Genomic DNA, 22,001 nt, shown 5'->3' on the forward strand with positions numbered 1-22,001 from the left:
TAACTACAAATCAGCACATGTACCTGCCTAGAGTCAGGGAATGACAAATGACCACGGAGGACTTGTCTTGTAGCACCCAATAGTGTGAGAACAAGTTAGGAGATGCTCCCAGTGAGGCCATCCATCCAACAGGCCACAGACTACAGTCATGCTTAGCTGAAATCTGTTATTGTAATGAACTGAACCTTCTCAAATTAGCAGATGCCAGGAGGGAAGCATGTTATATGGATTTCCAATACCAGCCAAACAACCTCAAACTTGGAGCCAAAATTCTGTCAGTCTGCTGCTCTGTGGAGTGTCTTGTTTATGGACTTTCATTACTTACCCAGCTTTGTAAACCACTCATTCCAGAGCTCCCAGTGGTATAAGCAACTTATCATCACTTGCCATCAGCTGTTGTATATTATGTACATTAGTAAGGTTCCCCATGGAAACATAGAGTAATAGAAGCAGTTTGTTTTATTTTCCCCAGTAAGAAAAAATAAATAAATCAAGATTTCTGCAGAAATAAGCTTCTGAATATATGAAAATTAATAACAAGGCACTAAATGTTTCCATGCCAAATGACAGAGTAAGGCAATGAAAAGCTATATTCTATATGTTGGTGCCTGGCTAACTCAATACACATTCTGGAACGGATTTAAAAAATTGCTTAAGTGCTCTTGTAAGTGTCCTCTTTTCTATGACATCTCTGCTTCAAGGTTGCTCAGGTGATCTTGAAGAGTCTTCCTTTTCAGCACCCAACCTATGCCATCAGACAGTTCTCAGTAAGAGCTGGAACACACATAGTGGGGTACACAGAAGACACTGCTGTTCAGATGGTACCAAAATGTATTTGAAAAAGTCTCCTGTTGCTTTATTCATTTCAAGTTCCATTATAAAACAGTCCTTAGTTAGAATACAGATACCCCTGCTTGCAAAAGCCCATAAACCAATCTTGGTTATATGCAAAACATCTGTACTCTGTGTTCTGTTATGGCTATAAATCTGTATTATGCTCCTCTACACACCAGTATTTATCTTTGTTGTTTAGTGCACCTCTGCACACTAGAGAATTCATTAGGAAAATGACAGAGTCATGCAGTGTGGCTATAAATTGGTGTTCTGCCTGAAGAAATGCTACTGATTTTGCATGGTGCTCCTGGATTTGCATGTTTGCCAGTTAGCTTAACCATAATACTACAATGTACATCAAAGAATATTCTCAAGAGTTGAGACTGCAGCCTAACTAGGGCTGCATTTTGGCACTATGTTAGGACTTCACAGAATGCCTGTGAGAACAAAAAAGCCCCCAAACCAAATACTAAGTGGCTTAGATTTAACCAAGCATTAAAAAAAGGGGTGTATTTTGTAGCTTCCCGTCTTTAACATTTAAGCAGTGCAACGGTGAAGTTTGAACTCTCTAGCTTCTATGCTAAGGTGATGGTTCTCTTTCCCGTAGTTTGAGGGATGACCTTGGCACGCTTCACCCAACAAGCCCACAACCTCAGAGAGTTCTTCTTGCAAAACAGGTCAAGCAAAATGGGATACGAGTTCTTGCTATCAGGTAGTAGAGTAATAGATAAAAGGACAGAGCCAAGGCTTCTGGGAATACATTCCAGCACAACCACAACATTCAGGCTAGCTTATCCATTCTCACAACACAGCTTGAAAACGCAGATTCCTAGAGGAGTAGAATAAAACACAAGTCCCTGGCTTTAGCAGAATGACAAAATGCAGAATACTCCAGCAGGACACCAGTGACACCCTGGTAAAGGCAATGAGGGAAGAATGCTCCTTCTGGGAAGCCCCTGCAGAACCTGATATGAGGGATGCAAGTCAGAGGGAAACTGGAAAAATGTAACACCCAGAGATGGAAGTCAGGAAAATACACAGAGAACCTCCCACTTGCAAACCTTGGTACACTCTGCCTACGAGCTGCAGATGCCTTGACATTTACAATCATGACAGGGACACCTCGTCTTTTGTCACTCAGCTCTAACGTCCTAAAACTGAGTTGGCTTTAACTAGCCTGCAGTCAACTACTGCAGGAGAGCCAATTGATCACATATCATGATTAGCCAGATAATTTGCTTCATATTTCCATTAATGAGCCCAATGGGCATGATTAATTGCTGCAGGGGGTAGATTTTCAGCACAGCTAGTGGGAAACTTGCTTTGTAATAGTGTGAATCGCATTACTGTTAATGGAAATTTAACAGCCAAATCCCCTGTGGATCGCTTAGAAAAAAATACCCCTTAAGGTTAAAGGGGATTTCATTAATAGTATTCTAGGATGCTCTGATTTAATAGTACTGTAAGCCTCCAGTGTCATGTAGAAATATGCATCCAACTGGTTTTTCCAAATCCCTTGTTACTGTATCTATCACATTGCCCTTCTTAAATGGAATTTCAAAACACAGCTCGGCCTGTTAAGTGTAAGGCACATTAAGGGTAAATTTTCTAAAAGTTATTCAAGGAGATTTATCTGCTAAATTCCTATTAATATTAATGAGAACTGCCCAGCTACATTGCTAGATACTACTCTGAAAATGAACCCCAACAGCAATTTATCAGGCTCCTTGACTGCCGATGCCCACATAGAGCAGAATGTACACTTCATATAAGTCTAAGATCTGGGCTGGAAATCTAGATACCGCGTTGTCCTGGTTAATGACATCTAACGCTTCATCTGCACTAGTCTGAGATTTAGACAGAGTCTTATACATGACTTTCTGGAGTGTTTGGCATCAAAAGCCAATACATAGATGTCACTCGAACCTAGCCAAAAGATATGTAGAAAAGTATTAAGCTGTCACTCTAGAGTGCCTTACTGACTGTCAATCACAAAGAAACACTGGTGACAGAGTCCTCCTATCATTGGGCAGCAAAGGTTAGAGAGTTAAATTCCCCCTGAAAGGCAAGGGTTATGTTCTCTGGAAACCAAGGTCTGTTAAGATGTACACCCCCACAAGAGTCACCCCTTAAATAGACAGGAATCAAAAAGATAGCTGCAGATATTAGACAATGTGTCTCAGAGTGATTATACCAATCATTTAGAATAGATTTGGCTGTTTTTCAATTTACAAGTAGTTCACAAATTGAGCAGCATTTTCACAAATTCACACATTGCTGATAATTAAGTTTCTGGCTATTTATTGTTAACATATGACTGTGACTAATTTTTTGTTTGATATTGGCCAAAGTCGTACAGAACTGCATCTACTGCTTGATCAGCTGGATGAAATTCTTCACATAAGCAAAGAGAACCACTGAATGTCAGCAGTATCACAGTGTGCGCAGGGACTCACTCATTTAACCACAACCATGACCATTCAGTGAAAACACAGCTTTGCATGCCGGCAATCAGGCTGTGCACAGTATTTGTTAAGGTGTTCAAACCCCGTCACACTGAACACCCACAGGAACCGGTCACTAAGACTCTTCTGTAACATTGCACTGATGCAAAACAGTACAAACTCATAAGTGATTGCTTAAAAAAAAAAAAAAAAAAGATACTTTAAAGTTTCAGTTCAAAGTTAGAGAAAAGACTGACTGGATGAGAAAATACAAGTTGGCACAGTCAGCCACAGCTTGATGCCACCACAGTCAAGTTGAAAAAAATCTGACTAGTTTGGGAATACTCATGACATGTAAGCTGAAACATCCACATTAATCAACCAAATCAACCTGTCTATATTATCAAGCAGTTAATAGCCTTAAAACCATTCCTAAACAATTTGGCAGTAATGGATATGAAAAGGGACTCACCTAGCCCATCTCTGACAATATCCTGGATTTATGGATACATACAAGGGTGCTGTAAGAATTTTAAATATTGTTTTCTGTTCCACTTCTACAGCTTACAGTTGTTTTTATACTAAAACTACGGCCACTGTAGTGTGGGGCCTCAAGGTCTATTTTCATCAGGCTGGTGAAAGGCAACATTGGATTCTCATTAGCACAAGAGAATTTCTAGCTACTTTGTCCAACTACCTAGGGCAGGGGTCCTCAAACCGTGTAAACAGGGGGCTGGCGCAGGGATGAAGTGGCAGGCAGTCATCTGTGGCTGCTTGGTTTCCCCCCCAAACCCTCGGCAGGGGGGGTCTGTAAATACTGGGGGCCAGATTGAGGACCCTGGGGGGCCGGATCTGGCCCAGAGGCTGTAGTTTGAGGACCCCTGACCTAGGGGGATGAATGGGTGAAAAGAAAGATGGCAGCATTGAAAACAAGTGAACACACAGAGAAAAAGAGACCAAAGAAGCAGAAGAGTCAATCAGGCAAGAGATAACAGAGGAATGAGGGACATGGTAGGCAAACCTCAGAACAGGATTAGCTCTTGAGACCTTGTGGATTTTAAAGACTTCTTCATATGCATCCGAGCCTGGCCCTCCTTTCACCCACTAATCTGATTGTGTTTGCATCCACCTCTGGGTTTACTTCCCGAGGTCACCATTTCAAATTTTCCTTTCACATGTACAGCATTTCTAGAAGTCTTTACTCCATCATCTTTCTACAGTCGAAGTTAAAAGAAAGGTCCATGATCAAAGGCTGATTTCCCCACAAAACATAAGCCTCTTCTGCTTTTCCTCTGAATTAATTTCTGAGCAGCCTAAGACATCTCCCTTACAGTATCGTTTCATGTCACAGATAGGACCCCTGGATAATTGTTCTTGCTATTAAAAGACGCTTTTTTTTTTTTTCTCTCTCCATAACCTGAGTAGTAGGTTTTCTCCTTCTCATCTAGTCTAGGCCTCTCCCTTAAGCAAGAAACTTCTCAAACCTCTAACACTTCTCTGAATATCCATTGCGAAAGACATTTATGAGCTTTCCTGGGAGGTTCCTGGGAGCTTAGGTACTTAAGAGGTCTGGTGTCCCCAGCAGCACTGAGCTCGTAAGTCACTGGCACAGCTAGATGACAGTGTGGAACATTAAGGTCTGGTGGAGCTGAGCCAGGAAAGGTGGAGGGATAGAGGAGTGATGAAAAAGAAGTAAGACATATTGGCAAGAGCAGAAAACAGAAGGTGGAGAAAAGGTCTAAAGATTTGCCAGAAAGAAAGGATTTAGGACTGAAAGAAAAGCAGAACCAAGGTGGTAAAATTTTCTGAATTTTCAGCCTCCCCCCTGCACCGCCCAAGATAAATTGGTCCTGTCCATCTGTCTCACCACTTGAGTAGCAGCTCATCTCCACCGTCCCCACAGAACACTTTGCTGCCAGCTCCAAGCACAGAGGGCAAAAGATGCCCAAACCCCAAAGACTACACATGTGGGGTGCCACGAGTGCTGCTCACACACCAACCTGCCTGCCTGGGCTGAGAACTGAACAAAGTAAAACACGTACCTCTTGCATCTTGTATTCATGCTTCTTATCCTGGAGCCTGACCTACAACCAGGGCGGTTACATTTACACCTTCCTTACTCCTGGTTTGGTTCCGTACATCAGAACACTCCCAGGCAAAACTGACAGCAGGTCTGTTGTTTACCCCAGAGGCTGTTGTGAAAGCATCTAGAGAAAAATAGGGATGAGGTTAACAGTCAGCCGTTCACATTTAGGCTCCTCATGCCCTTCATCACCTGCTTGGGGCAGGGGATACCAGCACCAATGGCAAAAAAAGAGGATACAAGTAGTCTTTACTGAAGATCTAGTGGGTCTGTGCTAATGGGGGAATGTTGCATGAAGCCCTTACAGCGACAGAAGCAGAAACAGTGCAGAAATTAATGCATGAAAGGGAGAACTTAGTTTGTCAGATCTTTATTAATGTGGTAACAAGTGCAGAACAGCACTGGATTTACCAGAGTTGTTTTGAAAATAAGTGCCATTCAGATGTACAATAAATTAAAATCAGTGGCTGCCGTGCCTCTGCACTTAGAGCAGAAGTCCGCCCCATGCTCACCCCACGCACCAGGAAGGTGCAGACACATTTCAGACTGGGTTGGGCACGGCATTTTGTTGTATATTGCAATTTAAAGTCAATATGCAGCAGGCTGAAAGATTTAGCATGCAATCTCTAGCAGGCTCATCGACCCCAGTTTGTTACATATGGGGTTTCTGTTTTGCAAAATCACAGCACTTTCGTCATATCTCAGGGGGTGTGGACATTCAGCTCATGCCACAGAAAGAATTTTCCCCTGTCTTTACTCACCAAAGGGCTAAGGAAAAGATTACAGGATCTTTAAACTACCTTTTGAAATGCAATTCACCCAGGTCACCATATTATCACTCCTCCTTTCTCTTGCTGTCACATTTGCCTCAGTTTCTTTCTTTATCTGTGTCTTGACTCATTGCTAAACTTCAAACTTAAAATGCTAGATTGCACTATCCTTCCCTATCCGATTTCTTTGCTAAAAAAAATAAAAATCAGTGCCCCGCAAGGTATGCAGAATAAAAGAGTTTTGTGTGAAGGTCTAAGAAACATCTTAATAAGTGCTGGAATTTGTTGTTTTTTCATGTAGAAACTGCCTTTGACATTTGACATGACAGGAAATGTTGCTTCAGTAAGATGGACAATATAGGCTATGCTTAATTAAAACAGGCAGAGGGAATGGAAAGGGAGAGAAAGTAACTAACACCACATTTGCACATCACTATATCCTCCTGAAGATGTACTGAATACGGATTAATGAGGAAGAAGAAAAATGAACCGCATTTTCCATAGTCATTATTTTTGCTGTGCTTCCTGCTGAAGACAACTGTGAGTAACCTGCATAAACGAAAGCACGTACAATGCCAAGAGCTGCTGCCGAGCACAGGATGGCACAAACCTGCGTCCAAATTCTGCTTTCTAAACTCCCTTTGCAGGAGGGGGCCTGGAAATCAGGACCATGCGTGGCAATCAGTTAACTGAGGAGAATGTGCTCGAGCTTGTAGGTCACGAACCCTGGGAGGACAAGGAGTGTGAATAGATAACAATTAACATGATGAGTCATGCTGAGAGAGCACAGGGGAGTGGGGGATGGATCGGCCAAGGAGAGGTAACACCTTGCTGTTAATTGATGACTGTAAACACTTACTTAAAGTGTCCTTTGTTTGTAGTTAACCACCAATCAGGGATTGCCTAGTATGTAATGCTTAGCTTAAAGAACCAATCTGTTTAAAGCGCGCAGCTTTTGAAGACATATATAAACTTGCGATGTGTACAATAAATCAACATTTGCTTGCATCAAGCAGCGTCCCGTCTCTCCATTGCAGCATCACTTCTGCTGCAACCCAGAGAATACCTCAGCGTGACTCTAGAAACAACATGCATTGACAAAAAAAAAATCCATCCTTAGAAGGAGAAGACAGAAGAACCCTTATGTGGCTTGCATGGCAAGGTACAGCAGTTAATGGACTCACTCAGTTTATACTGGGTTTGGCCTAACATTTCGGGTGCTCAGTGCAGAGTACTCAGGGCTTGGCTCCATGATCTGTTATCCATACCTCCTTGCCCTCCAGGGGCAGGTCAGGGTCATTTGAAGCAGCTAGTACAACCATAGGTGCTTTCAAAACTGACTCTACCAAGACCTGTCCTCTTCTTTCAGGACATGCCTGTCAAAACTTGGTTCAACGTGTCCCATTCTGCATCCCTCTCTGCAAAAATTATTAATTACAGTGCCCTGGAGATCATTAAGCTGCCTTCTGGCTATTTGCAAAATGCCCACATTTCACAGCCCACAGCTACCTGTGTTAATCCCTACCTCCAAATGCTTGTTTCTTGTTTGCCTTATCTCACTCACTTCTCCCATGGCTTCTCATCTAGAGTTTTGGTGGTGGTTTTTTGGTGGTGGTTTAGTTGGGGGTTTTTTTTGGTGTGTTTTTTTTGGTTTTGTTTTGTTGTTTGTTTTTGTTTTTTTTTTAAGATCCCCATCAAGCATTTTATTTTCCTTTTTTATAGGTTAAGCCTGACTATGCTTTTTTCCACCCCTCGTAATTCACGTCACAGACATGAAGAGAGGCGACACAAGGGAAAGCAGCATACACAGTGAACTGAATAATCAGCTAACAAAATTTCTAAGGTGATGGAGGCAGTTTGAATAATATTGAACTATTATTTCAATACACAACAGTTTACCACAGTTGACTGAGAAAATAAATGCCTTATTGGCCAGTTGCTGGACCCACTGACCCCCAAAGACAGAACTCCAGGCACCAGGTAAGATTTCAGTCTAACAACGAAAGACGTTCAAAATCCACAGCCTGTTCTCAAAGTGATGGCTCTGGAGGTGGGGTGCTATATCCAGCTCTACACATAGCACATCTTAAAGCAAGTGCACATCTTTCCAAACATGGATTAATGCTAGAACTTAGGGCTGTGATGCCTTGTAACAAGTGGTTGAGTATAAAACAACCTGATTTGCTTTCTGATTTTCCATTCCCACATGTTGTTTTCTCGGGGTATTGCTCCTGCTTAAGAGCATTTTGCCTTGGAAATTTGGAATCCAATTTTAAATAAAATTTCAAGACTTACTATATCTAGCCAATTTCTAATTGCTAGGTCAAAGTAGTTCTTTAAGAACAAACAGCTGACAGATTTTGCATGTGTCTATTAGAAAACTGACACCTGACCACACAAACTATATGTCAGCTGATGCAATTAGACCCAGGTCTTTAGAGGAATTAGTTACTGAAGGTGGCATTTTAATAAAAATCCATAGAGGATCATCATGTACCTAACAGATATGCATTAATCACTAATGTCTCTGTTGTATGGGAAGAAATGTTTAGGTGATCAAGTTTCTGTACAAGGTAGATAATAAGCAAGCTGAAAGAAAAACTCAGTTGTCTTTCCTGGTCTGGTTCCTCCTTTGATGGATGTAACCATTTTCAGACTGGTGTGCCTTTTTTAAGTAATAAATTCTGATCTCTTTACATTTACTATAAAGGAGTAAGGAAAAAAAAAGCATCAGCAATGAGGGTAAGGATGTATTCTTTTTGTGGATGTTTTAAAGAATTTGTCACTATGCTAAAAATTTGTTTTGTTGTTTTGGATTGCAGTAAGATTTGCAGTCCCAGCCTCATCCCAAATGCCACAGAACAACAATTGTCAAAATGTTTCAGAAGGCAAAAATTAAGTTAAATCTGAATTTACTGAGAAAGTGGCATTTTGTTTGGACAGGTGGATTACTGGGGAGGGAGCAGAGCAGTGCAGTATCTACAAATCATACAGCTGTAATTTATCATGTGAATCCATTCTCACAATAGTACTCTGTACAGCACAAAAAAGTCCCTGAGGTTTCATCTCTTGGCTTACTCTGAAGCTTTAAAGGTTTACCATTTGAGAATTAATGTTTACAAGATTTGAAAACAACAGACATTGTGAGCAGAAACACCGAGAAGCGCTTTTGTAGGCATGCAAAAAAATATCCATAGTAACCTGTGCAGCGTTTTTGACTGAAAATGCTTTGACTCTTATGAGCAAATACCTCCTCGTTTCATCTGGCACGTGTTCAAGCAGCCCCAGTTCTAGAAATACTAATGCTTTTCTCTTATCTATTTACTTTAACAGCTTCTTGCCTGACTCCTAAATCTAGCACAATACTTTCCTGGCCTTCAAAATATAATCTTCATCCTCTTCCCAACTGCTTTGTAAACATATTTTTCCCCCCTATAATTCCAGTAATCAGAAAACCACACATTCTGAGGCTTGGAGGCACCTGCCTGCATTGGCTAATCTTTCAAGAGCTTCTACACCATTCTCAAAATCCTTCTTATTAGGAGATTTGCTTCCTACAACTCAGCGCTGTGGCTGACCCTCCTTTCTCTCAACACCATTTTACCTTGGTTTTCTCATTACTGTTCTTAACACCCTCACCACATGCACGGTGTGTGGTGGATACCACCCATCTGGTGAAGCTCTTGTAATAGGAAAAGCCCTTTCTCTTTCCCAGCCTTCTCTCACTCTGTTTACATTACCCTATTTCTACATGAAGGCATTTCTATAGAAGTAAAAGTCCTTTTTTGTAACCCCTTCCATCCTAACACTACACATACATTGAGCATGTGTCAGTTCATCACAGCACCCAAACAGTTTGGCAAATAAACAACAGATTTAATTGTCCCTTTTAAATTATACATATGCTACTGATTATGTATATTAATGGGACCATTTATGTGCAACAGTGATGGCTGCATATTTATAGTAAAGACAATTGGAGCTATGCAGAATAGTCACAATGAAAATTTTAAATCCACCTAATTTAAAGATTCTGTTCTGCTTTCCTTTCGCAAAATTGATTGAAGCCAAAATAAAGTTTCTACTTTTAATTAATTTGCTACAAAATATAGCACTTCCATGCATTTCTGCTTTTGCAGAAAAAATGCTTCTGTATTTAAACTGTGCATTTTTGATTAACCACACTATGAAGTTCAGTGTTTCGGCATAAATCCAAGTATTTCACAGAAGCTCTGAGAGGAGGAATGGCCCAAAATGAGCAGCAGTCCATGACCTTTACATACATATAAATACGTATACACAGACCTATATACACACACACAGAGATGAGTTATCAAGATGGGAAGACAGAATGTATGATATGATGCTGCAGAAAGAGGGCATGCTTAATTAAGGGGTAAGAGTACATGGAAAAGAGCAAGTCTGCATGTTTGTGACAAGAAGTCTGGTTTTCTGATTTGTTTTATGTTGGACAGCATTGCAATATTGGATTCTACATTCAAGAAAACTGAAAGTTTAGAGACACATGAAGTAGCATCAGTAAAAAACCCACCCTATCCTCAAATTCTTCTCACGTGCTCGTTTAGGAATCAACAAAAGATAACAATTCCTTATCTAAAAAAAAATGAAATAATTAAGCAGTGGTTGATATTGCTGATGTTTATGCATAGGAGGGAAATGAAGAGTCTCAGTTACGTTACACGGAATCACAGAGAAGAGAGCACGCACTGGGAGTCAGGCGGGTTTCTCTGACTGTCTGTGCTGCTTGCCAAGCAAGAAGTCCCGGCAAAGATCTGACATGCAGACCCATGACAGCGTTCAGGGTAGGATCACAGCACAGGCAGGGCTACTTCCAACGCCCTCTACTTTTGATTTATTTTAGTTAGGGACCTGTTTGCCTGTGTTCACCCCTGGGAAGCAGAAGGCCCGAGCTGAGCTGTTCGGCAGCCCTGCGGGACAGGCAGGGCAGCTGGTGGAAAAGGCGGCCAAAGCGCTCTCGCTCCATATGCACGGTCACCCCAACTCCTTCTGACAAAGGAAATCAATGCTGCAGCAGGAGACGTGCCCCAGCTTGGCACAGGATCTGAAATGAACAAAAGGCCTCCTCCTGCCTGAAGATCACCCCCAGAGCGCTGTATCAAAACTCACCTCATTTAATACAAGCATCTGCAGAGGGTACTTTCCCCTCCAGGCCTCCCACGTCCTTCTTTAACATTTACTGTTTGAGATCAGTAGCCTATACAATTTATCGCACCTGTCAAGGCTAATTTATTCATGCGATCTGGCAGTAATCAAAAAGACTGAGATCGATGTGCCAGCAAACCCTGACATTTATTCGTATTTTAAAGTCCCATTTGACCTTGAACTGGAGCTAACTGGAGCTGAACTCGTCAGCAGCTCTCTGAGGCTCACTGGGTCTGGCAGATTGGCACTTCCGGGCTGAAGGCACAATGTCAGGGCAACAAATGCTCAGACCACGAGCAGGAAAGGCTGAGCCACTGACAGAGGCAGGGAAACGGCACCGTTAACACCACAGTGGTCACAGACCCACCAGCTGATCCAGCCCATGCACTGCTGCAGCGTGTGCCTGCATGTTCCCGCAGTACAGCTGCTCAGCAGTCAATGGATTCCTTGTCGAGGGTAAAAAGGGTGAGGGAAAGGATCGAAGCACAGCAGGACACCCTACGCTGTCCTCTGTGGACTGCTGCCAGACCGGCCCCGCGCGGGCACTGATGGTGAGTCACAGCGGGGCAGGGACAGAAGCCACCACCTTCCCTCCCAGGGAGGGCCCAGTGACCCAGCCGCCAAGGGCAATGCAGAAGATACACGGGCAACCCACCACGTACCGCCAGCACAACACGGCCAGATCAGCTGGGAGCAGGAACCAGAATCATAGAACTCAAGAGAACTGCTTTGAACGTGCTCTCACACTCCCACTCAGGAACGGGCTTTAGAACTGGCTTGTTCCTCCTGGAGCCCATCAGCCTTGTCCTCTCCCCACTCAGCCATGCCCTAAAGGAACACAGGCATTTTAAGCATGGTTCCTCTACCTCATGCGTGTGCTGTAACCTCCAGGGATCACTTCAGGCTTTGAATTCAGAACAATTAGCAGGGACATACAATAGTCTATTTAAAATAGTTTCAGCCTGGGCTCTGCTACTTAATGACTCTCAAACGTCCTGTGAGGACATTGTTAGAGCCTTCTGCCTCACTTTCCCCTTGTTAAATGGAGGCATGCTCATTTACCTGCTCCCCCAGAGCATGCTAGGAACTACAGGTGGGACACGTTGAAGGTACCAAATTGTTTGGGTTTCTGCTGACAGGAAGATATTTGTGTAGATTACATGCTATTAGAGACACAGAGGACATCTAAGTGGCATTTAGGAGGAAGTAATGCAGCCAGTTTTACTGAAACATGCAGATAGATTATTTTATTACAGTCAAAACACTTCGCAGTTGCACCCAACACAGATTTTTCAGACTTATTTTGATGCACCTCTGGATTCTTCTTGGCTGCTTTTCTACACTATAAATCCTGTATGTTATACTAAATATGATTTTTCAGTGAGATCTGCTTTTCCAAGCTTGGAATACAATAGAAATGACAGATATGCCATTTTGTGTTCATTTTTCATTTCTTTTAAATAGCTAACACCTTTCCATTACGTTGGAACAAAGCTACCAATGAAAAGCAACTGGCATTTTGACCAATGCATTTGTGCATGTTATATATATATGTCTAATATTGCCATGCAATCTAATCTGATGGAAAAGAAACAGTGACCTATGGGGATGCAAAGTAATCTGTATGGATCTAGACCAGATGCAGTATGCAAGCAGTGAAACTACACAAGGAGCTATGTAAGTTACAATAAATGTGCTAATAAAACGTTCCAGCCAACCTGTTTCCTTATTTTTCCTATGTACAAAACAAGATTTGAGAAAGAATCTTGGAACTTTTAAAGGAAGACTTTAAATATTTTATTGGATTTTTTTCTCCCCATTTCCTTCCTTGTCTACTGAAATGACTTAATTTGTGCAGGAATAAAGCAGGAATTCAGCTCCACAATAAAGATGAAAACAGGTACAGAACAATCATCAAGGTCCCAAATCCTGGTAGCAAACATGATCTAAAGGTACATTACTGCACGCATCATGTCCCAAAATACTGTCATGAAATGTTCCCCCAAAGCTTTTAAAGGACACCAGATTGTAGGAAATGATGTGCCTCTGCAAGATGAGCAAGTTTTTTTTGTTTGGACAATCCATGACTGGTATCCTCCTACAACATGGCTGCAAGCAAATGCTCACTGCCACCAGTACCAAAAAGGAAGAGATCATAAAACTGAAGGAAGCTGGGGAAAATATTTTAGGGTTTACTTGCAGAAGGAAGATTAGGTGGCAACAGATGAACTTGCCTGCTTTGCTGATTTGACTCCAAGCCAAGGACTGCCATCACACTTGCAGACACTCACATGTGTGCACTCTCTGTGCTCAGCTGAACAGGGATCTGTTTCCCTGCTCTGTGCCCCATGCCAGCCCCCCTGTGCTGGGCTTCATTCCTCTGTGAGCAATCTGGGGGAGAGACTGTCTCTCCCTGCCACCTTCCTGCAAGATGCCTGGCCAGTAGTGCCATTCTGAAATGGTAACTGCAAAGCAAATGCACTGCTTTCAGAGGACATTTTCTGCCACTGTAGAGATGACAACTTTACCGTTCCCTGTGCTGTTTTGCCCACTATACAGTGACCATCATCACTGCTACTTGTGGATGGGCAGATTGAATAGAAAGGGTAGGAAACAGACTCCTCAAGATCATGCAACTGGTAAGTATTCCCCAGTCAAGTCCTTGGCCTGCTACACAACACAGCTGCCTTGTCCAGAGGTGCCTTTGTTGGGAATATTCCCATTGCGCTAAGCAAGACAGTAAAACCAAATCTACCAAAGTTTTGCATTAGAAATTTCTCACTGGTGGCTAATCTGCTGCCTTCAACAGAAAGTAGTTTGTCTGCTTCGTGCACAGTGTTAAGTTGCTTCTTTTTTGTGTATTACCCAGAAAACAGATAATGTTATAATTTTTTGGCACCGAGGAGCAAACTTCTATTCAACAACACAAGTACGTGCATTATTCCTTCTCTGCTCCTGCTCCTCAGCTCAGAAGTATCTGTCACACAGGTCAGCTCAACATGCTTCACTCTATTCAGGCAACGCTATTGCAAGGATAATTATTAGCCAGTCAGACATTTCTTTAGCAGACAGTAAAAAATATCACATTACCTCCCAAAGTTTTCTAGGCAGAATTAAAACAAAGCCAAACTAACCTAAATCCCGTAACACTTTCCCCCTCCAAACCCACAACTCATCAAAGATCAGCTGTTTTCCTCATGCACACACGACACGAATGCTTTGCCTACCAGCAGTAAGGATTTATATGCCTCAGTTTAACATCATAAATAACAGCAACTTGAATTTTCCTGCAAGGGTAACACCTCAGCAACAGATCACAAGTTATACATTTCAACACCTACAATACCACCTCCAGACCCTGTGCTCAAGGCTGGAGGATCTGACAACTCACCTCCAAGGCTGAAGCATATTTTCCCAAATGACATGGTTTGCCTGGAAGATGGTACCTGGGAAAATCCTCCAGCAACATGGCCACATGTAGGAGTCCCGGCCACAGCAAGCAGTCTGGGCTGCAGGTCTCACGTCCCAGCTGCTGGTCTGGGTCAGGAACCTCCCCTCGGGACACAAACCCAAACCAAGAATTTGCTCCAGCTGAAAGGACTCTTGCCATCCTAAGAGCTCTCTATGTTTCCTGGAGGGTCAGATTAAACCTCTCATCACCAGACAAACAAGAACCACCTGGGGAATTAATCAAAAGGTCAATTAGAAAATGGGCATCTCCCTGCTCTGGAAACAGCTGGTATCCTGAAACACTTCTGCATTTCATTTTTCAAGTGGAATAATGATGTTTTCCACAGCACTGATAACTTTTTTTTAAAAGGGTTCTGAAAAAGAATCAAAATGGTTCCAAAAATCTCCAAGAAACCTTTTGCCAGGTGTGCTGGGAGCTGACTAAGGACTAACAGCTGGGCATGCAACAGCCCAAGCCAGGCTTCCAGTAATCAACATCAAAATTTAGAGTTCTACAGAACATTTGGAGTTCTGGATGAACTGTTATTTTGTAATAGAAAATATGTTATATCAGAAAGTTTCTGACCAGCTGTAGCTCATCTCTAGGCTTTTGGTTGAGTCTCCTCATTAGGCAAGTGAAACCTATTTCAATCTCAACACTATTAGCATGCTCAACTTCTCGGCATTTTTCCCCTCTCTCTCATTCAGTTCACACCACTGCAGAGGAACCTGTGTCAGATTTAGATTAAAACTGCAAGAAAGTGACTGAGAAAAAAGCAGCAAAGACTAAGGAAGCATTTCCTTTCCTTAGTTCTTTCACTGTTGATCTCTTTCTGAAATTTCTAGCCTTGGCTTTTATAATGTCCTAGTACATGAAAGAGTTTGTAACATAAAATGTTACACTCGATGGAGCATGATGTGATATTGAAGCCAAATGGCCAGATGCTCTTTTGTGAGCTATTTCCAATGCTCCCACTTTAGAGAGTGTTTTTTAACGGTATTCACAAGCTCTAGTCCTGTAGTTTGCTGGCAATTTCATGCTAGGGCACCATTGCGCTATGTTCTGATGAAAACATTGTTTTCCATTCAAGGTTACAGTTATCATCAATAAAAAAAAAAAAAAAAAAAAAAAAAAAAAGAAAAGAAAAAAGAAGGGAAAAAAGCACACTGTGGTTCAAAGAAATTGCAGACAGGTAGGGAGTTGGATTGTCTCCCCAGATACAAGATCATGCATCCCACTTAGAGTACAAATGAGACTATATAAATAATCTGGTCAGAGGAAAAACCCAAGCACTCTTAGTCGAAACAGGCCAAGGGCCATCTTTTAGGTCTTTGGCTTTGTTTTACACTGTTTTCACATTCTTCTCTTTCATGTGTGGGAAGACCATTTACACGGAAAATCTTCCAGTTTGAAACATGGTTGTTGTCAGACATTTGAAACCTGGCACCAGGCGCTGGCTGTCACACTGGAATTCAGCCTGTCCTCATCTGCTTTTTTCATGTTTTCTTGTTTGCTGACAGCACTGCATCTCTTTGGTTCACTGCACGGAGGCACGAGCACCAGTTATGGGGAGGATATAACCACAGAGTAACCCGGGCTGCTAACAGCTTTCTCTAGGCTGTTAATACAGTTGTTGCCCCGCGTAGCCCGTTGGGACTGGCAGTTGCACGCTTCGGCAATGGGACAGTGGTGATTTGTGGTGACATCAGCAGCCTGGGATTTAATGCCTGCATGAGCATCTTCACTGACAACTAAGTCAGCCTGTCTCCTTTTCCAGACAGAACGCATTATTGCTATATACAAATGTCAAGCCTAATCTCATCCTGTTTGAATCAATGAAACTCAGCTGGAATTAAAAGATGCTGCACATTTAGATGGGCAGAGGACCTGGCTCATCATATATGCACATCACCACAGAAAAGGCTATTCCAATCCCTATTTTGAAGAGGGAAAGGAGCTGCGAACTAATGTAATCCAGGCACTATGAACTCAATCTTTTCATGATTTCTTAATGCTTGACTTTACAAGCTTAACATTCTTTTACCTTAGGAAATGCCTATAAAAATGCTAAGTTGAACTGGAGAAGGAAAAGAGAACACCTTTACTTACACAGTTTAACTGGAGGGTGAGATCCAGGGAATTTATCACAGAGATCTTTGCAACCTATGCAACAGGGCAACTTCCAATAACAGTAGATTACATCACTTATTAGGATTTTGCTTAGGCAGTGCAGAACTGGTAGAAGTTTGCTTAAGCAGAACTGGTCAGAAATAGCATTTTAATAGCATTTAACCTCATGCTGGAAATGCTGATTTATTGCACTGCAGTGTGAACAGGCAAGTCTAAGGAAAGAGTGCACTACATTTTCAGATGCCAGCAATTGTGAATTTTTGTTAACATCATTTAAATGATTAAATATCTTCAAACTGAAAGGCTTTCTTTTAAACTTTCCATTTGAAACTGAACTAATTTATACTAAAAATTACAGCTTGGGAAAGGTCAAAATAAATAGGAAGTATTTTTGAACTTACTGGAATAAGACATTTTGATTAACCTGTATTTTTGGACAATTTTCACTTGTATTTTACCACAGCATGTGGAAAAAACACCCTGACATTTTGATAAAATCTCCAGAACAGAGTTCCTACTTACCTCTTAGCTCTAAGACTAGGGGCTTGGTCTCATGAATCACACTGGATAAAAAGCACTGTCCAGAATCAGAATTAAAGTTTGCTATACATAAACCTTGTGACATTTTTATTACAGCATACCAGCCTAGAATCTGCATTTAAACCACTGACTGCTCAAAGGAATCTAAATCTCCTTAGCAAAAGGGAATAAAATCAGGTCAAGAATTCACTGCTTGACAATCTACCATTAGCATTTCTGTTCAGAGAAGATGTAGTTCATCTGTTTTTAAAGAAAGTAAAGCTGGGCCACATAGCATAAGTTTGGAAAGTCTAATGATTTACTTGTGTGTAAAAGTCCATTACATAATGAGTTTTATTTCCTCACAAAGAGATTTCAGTGAATCTGCATCATGATTTTTTTACAGTACACACAGTATTCCTGCAAAGCCCAGAGGTGGAATTGCATTTCTATATACAGAACCCACGCTTGATTTCAGCTAGGCAGCTTGCCCACCATTAGCATTGTAATCACAACAGCAGAGCGCGCAAATGATCTGAGCTTTTATCCTGTTTTCAGACAGTTCTTTTCAATCACAATGAACTGTATGTTCCCAGGACCGTGCCACTGCCGCGTGCCAGAAGCGGCCCAAGTTACCTGTGACACATCTGCAGGAGCTGAGCTCACAACTAACCTGAAGCATCCAGCTAAGCTATGCTGCAGAACTAAGCCATCACTTGAATTCACAATAGAGTTAATTTGTTACACTGGTACCTAGGGACATCTCTTAATTTATTTCTCTGGCCAGGACCTCTTAAACAGTAGGTTTATTTAAGATATCTCATATTGGGTAAGTCATTAGTTTGGGGGGGCAGTTGTGCGTTGTGTGTGTTGGTTGTTTTTTACTCCCAAATCTCTGAGTTAGCACCTCTAAGAATTCACCAGCTGATGCAGATTCCCTCCTTTGAAGTACATCACAGTGCTATCGAGAATAAAGAATATGGCCAGTTGACGCTGGCCATAAAAATGAAAAGGTTTTGCTTTCACTTGTCAATATGGCAACATATTTTTTATTTAATTAGTTTGGATTCTTTATGGTGGAAGAAGAATATAATTTGTACTAGACCATTCTTTAAAATAAATGCTTGAGCTCTTCCCACCCACTGTTAGAGTTGATAGGTACAAAATAAGAACAGCAATTCATTCACCTTATCACTGGAGCACCAGAGGAAGAGAGAGATCTAAGTGCAATGATTAATGACTTGCTACAGAAAGATGCATCATAAACTGCTTGTATTAGGTCAAATCATAAACTAGGCTTTTAATGTTTATGGGCTCCCTTTCTAAATAATTAAGTGTGTCTGTAGCTCCCACTGGGAAGGGAATTTACATGACAACTGCAAACCATGCAGTTTTTTACAGGGTCTCACTTAAAAGGCTCCATCTTCCTTTACATTCAAGCACTGCTTGAATTTCTCTTACTACTGGGTTATCTCTCTGTACTACAGGTACAATCTACCCTGAGTTTAGTGTGTCTTCTTCAAGTACAGGCACATTCACAGCTTTGCTGCAGGAGAAAGTACCATTATTTTTCTTTATCTCTGCCTTCAGGTTGGGAAAGGGACAGCTGAAGCACAGCTGAAATGGAACCTGGGCTACCTACTGCGCCCGGGCTCCACGTGGGTACAAGGAGGCAGAGCAGCAGTCTGGTGCTTGCCTGAACGCAGCTGACAAGCCAAGCTCACCGTCCTTGTGAAGGGTACCTCATCCACACAGGAGCCAGCTACCATCTGACTTTGTAAATTCCTGGCCAAAATCAGCTTTTAGGTGCTCACAGACAATTCCCATCAGCTTCAGTAGCTGGTTGGTGAACACTCATTGAATAGCACCATTTATCCATTACAGAATTCAGTCCTGTGTTTATCCATCTTGTGCTGAAACTGTCATCTTTGAAAAACAAAGAACAAGATGACATTATGTAAGTGTCCATCTTTTTCTTTACTATCACAAGCCTGCAATCATGTCCATCTCTCTTCCATTTCCCAGAACAGCTGGTGCTTTTTCTCAACCAAACCAGAATCTCCCTAGCTTGGCAAACAGACATTGGCTTTGCTGCAAGGCTACTCCGCTAGGATAATGTCTCAGCTCTAACCAATATGCAAGTTTATACAAAAAGAGAGTTTACAAAAAGAGCTGCAGAGCCCCAAACATTTTCAATAGATGCGGTAGCCCCAGTCAGTTTATACTGAAGATCACTCTGGTTAATTATTTAAACATTTCCAACTAAAGAATTTAGAAAAAGGAAAAGCCAATAGTGGAATATCCAAGATGATGTTGTGGTTTTGTGGTTGTTTTTTTTTTAATAAAGAATAGATTTAAGGGGGATTAGCTGGGTTATCAAACAGTATCCTCCCAAATCAGCTAATTTGTTTCACTGACTTTCGCTATTTCACGTTATTAAAACAACTTAAATGAAGGTTGATTAGATGCAATGTAATCTAATTCAGACACTCCAAGCCTAATTCCTTTTCTTTTAGCAGTAACATGATAATAGTTTGCAAAAACTTCAAAGGATTATTGTTACAGCTATTTTAAATAGGGACTGTCTTCAGCCAAATGCCACTTCCCCACAAATTTATTATTTATTATTATATTATTTCTTGCTCTTTACTTATTCAATCATTTCTTCCTTCCTTTTTCTGTCTTCCATTGATCCACACAAGCAGAGTCATACATGGGCAACAGCATCCCTCTGTGCAGGTGTGGGGGATATGCCAAATACCCCCACATGGGTCAGTGCACCACGCCTTGGGAAAGGAGTGATTTTTGCAACTTATTTTGAGATTCTGGAGTTTAAAAACCAACTTTGTAAATTCACAGTGATTTTATAAATATCCTAGAGGGAAGGGAGAAGGTTCCTGTGCGTTTTCACGCTGTTAGTTTCTGACAGCTCTGAAAGACACACAGGAGGGGATCACATGTAGGAGTTGCAAATTAGGAGGCAGACACTGTGTATTACTTACCGTGCTAGATCCGGGCTGAAAACAGAGAGTAACAGATCTGTGCTATGGGCATACAGCTTATCGCAGAGTGAAATCACTCATATGCCTGTACTTTCATAAAGCCTTTTTCAAACAGTAGGGTTAATTATTCTTTACAGGGCAAAAAACCCCAAACGAAACACACACACACACCCCTCCCAAACACCCAAAACCCAAAGAATGAGAGCTGGTTTCTGGATCCCAGGCTTCCGCAGGCTTTAACAGGTTCTCTACCCCTGAAAACCTGTCCTTGCTCACTTCAAATCCTTGCCTCTTCAAGCAAGTGCCATTTCATAATCCTATTAAAACCTTTGCCTCTGTTTACCAGGAGCCCTAATCATACTCAGCAAGTTCTTCTCATCTAAGGAAGAGCGACAGCTTTCAGATTTCTTAGGAGGCTTATTCATCAGCTACGCCAGAGTTTTGCCAGAGCATTCAATCTATTCTGGGAGCAGCCATGTGGAAAAAGTTTCAAACAGCTCAAAGCCCTGCACAATGATAAAGGAAAGCTCACACAATCCTGGTAATAGCCTGACCCTCTTAAGGAAAATTGGATGATTTGTGGTAGCAGTTTTTCTGTCCCCTATGTGAATTCTGAACCTTAAAGTATAAGCAGTGTATTCACACAGTCCCATTACAAACCTTATCCCTCTCGTGATGCTGGAATAATAAATAAACACCCATATGTGAAAATAAACTCTTGCTGCAATGACCTTCTTCCTCAGCCCACTGGTGTGAAGGAGTTTGTAGCCATTTTAGAAAAAAAGAGTCAGATAAAGAATGGACTAATTTGATCTTCAGTGTTTCACCATGAGCAGAATATATGCTTTAATGAGCGCATTACATGCACCAGGGACGTGTTACTATGACGCAGGGAATAAGGAGTAAGGGGAAAATAATTAAACAGTCAGCTTTATAATGAGGAAACTGTGTTCATGCAACATTAAGTGGCCTAATTTTCAAGTGATAAGCAAAGACATGTTCCTTGGGCTTCAGAAGGACTTGCTGGGAAACACCACCCTGAAAACAAGGGCAAAGGATCACCAAAATCAAACCTCCTATAGGTCTAGAAGTACAGGGTGGACTGATGCTGTCCCAAAGTCACCTGTCTACACTTTGCACTGACCGATCTGTCAGGATTGAATACCTGTACACTGTAGTTCTTATACTATAAGGAGGACCCCTAAAGTTTTAAAATACCACAACATTCATCGTGCATGGTACGCAGAACTTAAAATTGACTTCTACCAGCCTGGCCTCAGCTTTCTGTTGGTACTCCATTTGCCAGGCAACAAGCACTCACCGTCATCTTGGTGCAAGGAGCACATGGAGACTTAGTGAAGCTGTTTGCACAAGCAGAACTACTAGGAAAGGGGAAAATCTGTCTCACTGCGTTCAGAGACTGACAGAATGAACCAATAAACCATATTTCTGACTGCTATCAGTTCTCTCAAGGCCAGTAAGGCCAGGAATATTCATTTACTGGGGCTGTCAGTTCCAGATAGTGTTGCAATATCAATTACTTCAGTGTAATAGCCTATCACTCAGACAGCAATTCTGTTGGGC

General features: G+C 41.7%; 1 protein-coding gene across 3 annotated transcripts in view; it reads right to left on the bottom strand.

Moving 5' to 3' along the window:
- The window catches only part of GALNT9 (polypeptide N-acetylgalactosaminyltransferase 9), a 274,492-nt gene that overhangs the window by 58,997 nt on the left and 193,494 nt on the right, over nucleotides 1-22,001 (bottom strand). The window lies entirely within an intron of this gene.

This window comes from Falco cherrug, chromosome 1 (assembly GCF_023634085.1).
Source record: "Falco cherrug isolate bFalChe1 chromosome 1, bFalChe1.pri, whole genome shotgun sequence".
Classification (NCBI taxonomy): Eukaryota; Metazoa; Chordata; class Aves; order Falconiformes; family Falconidae; genus Falco; species Falco cherrug.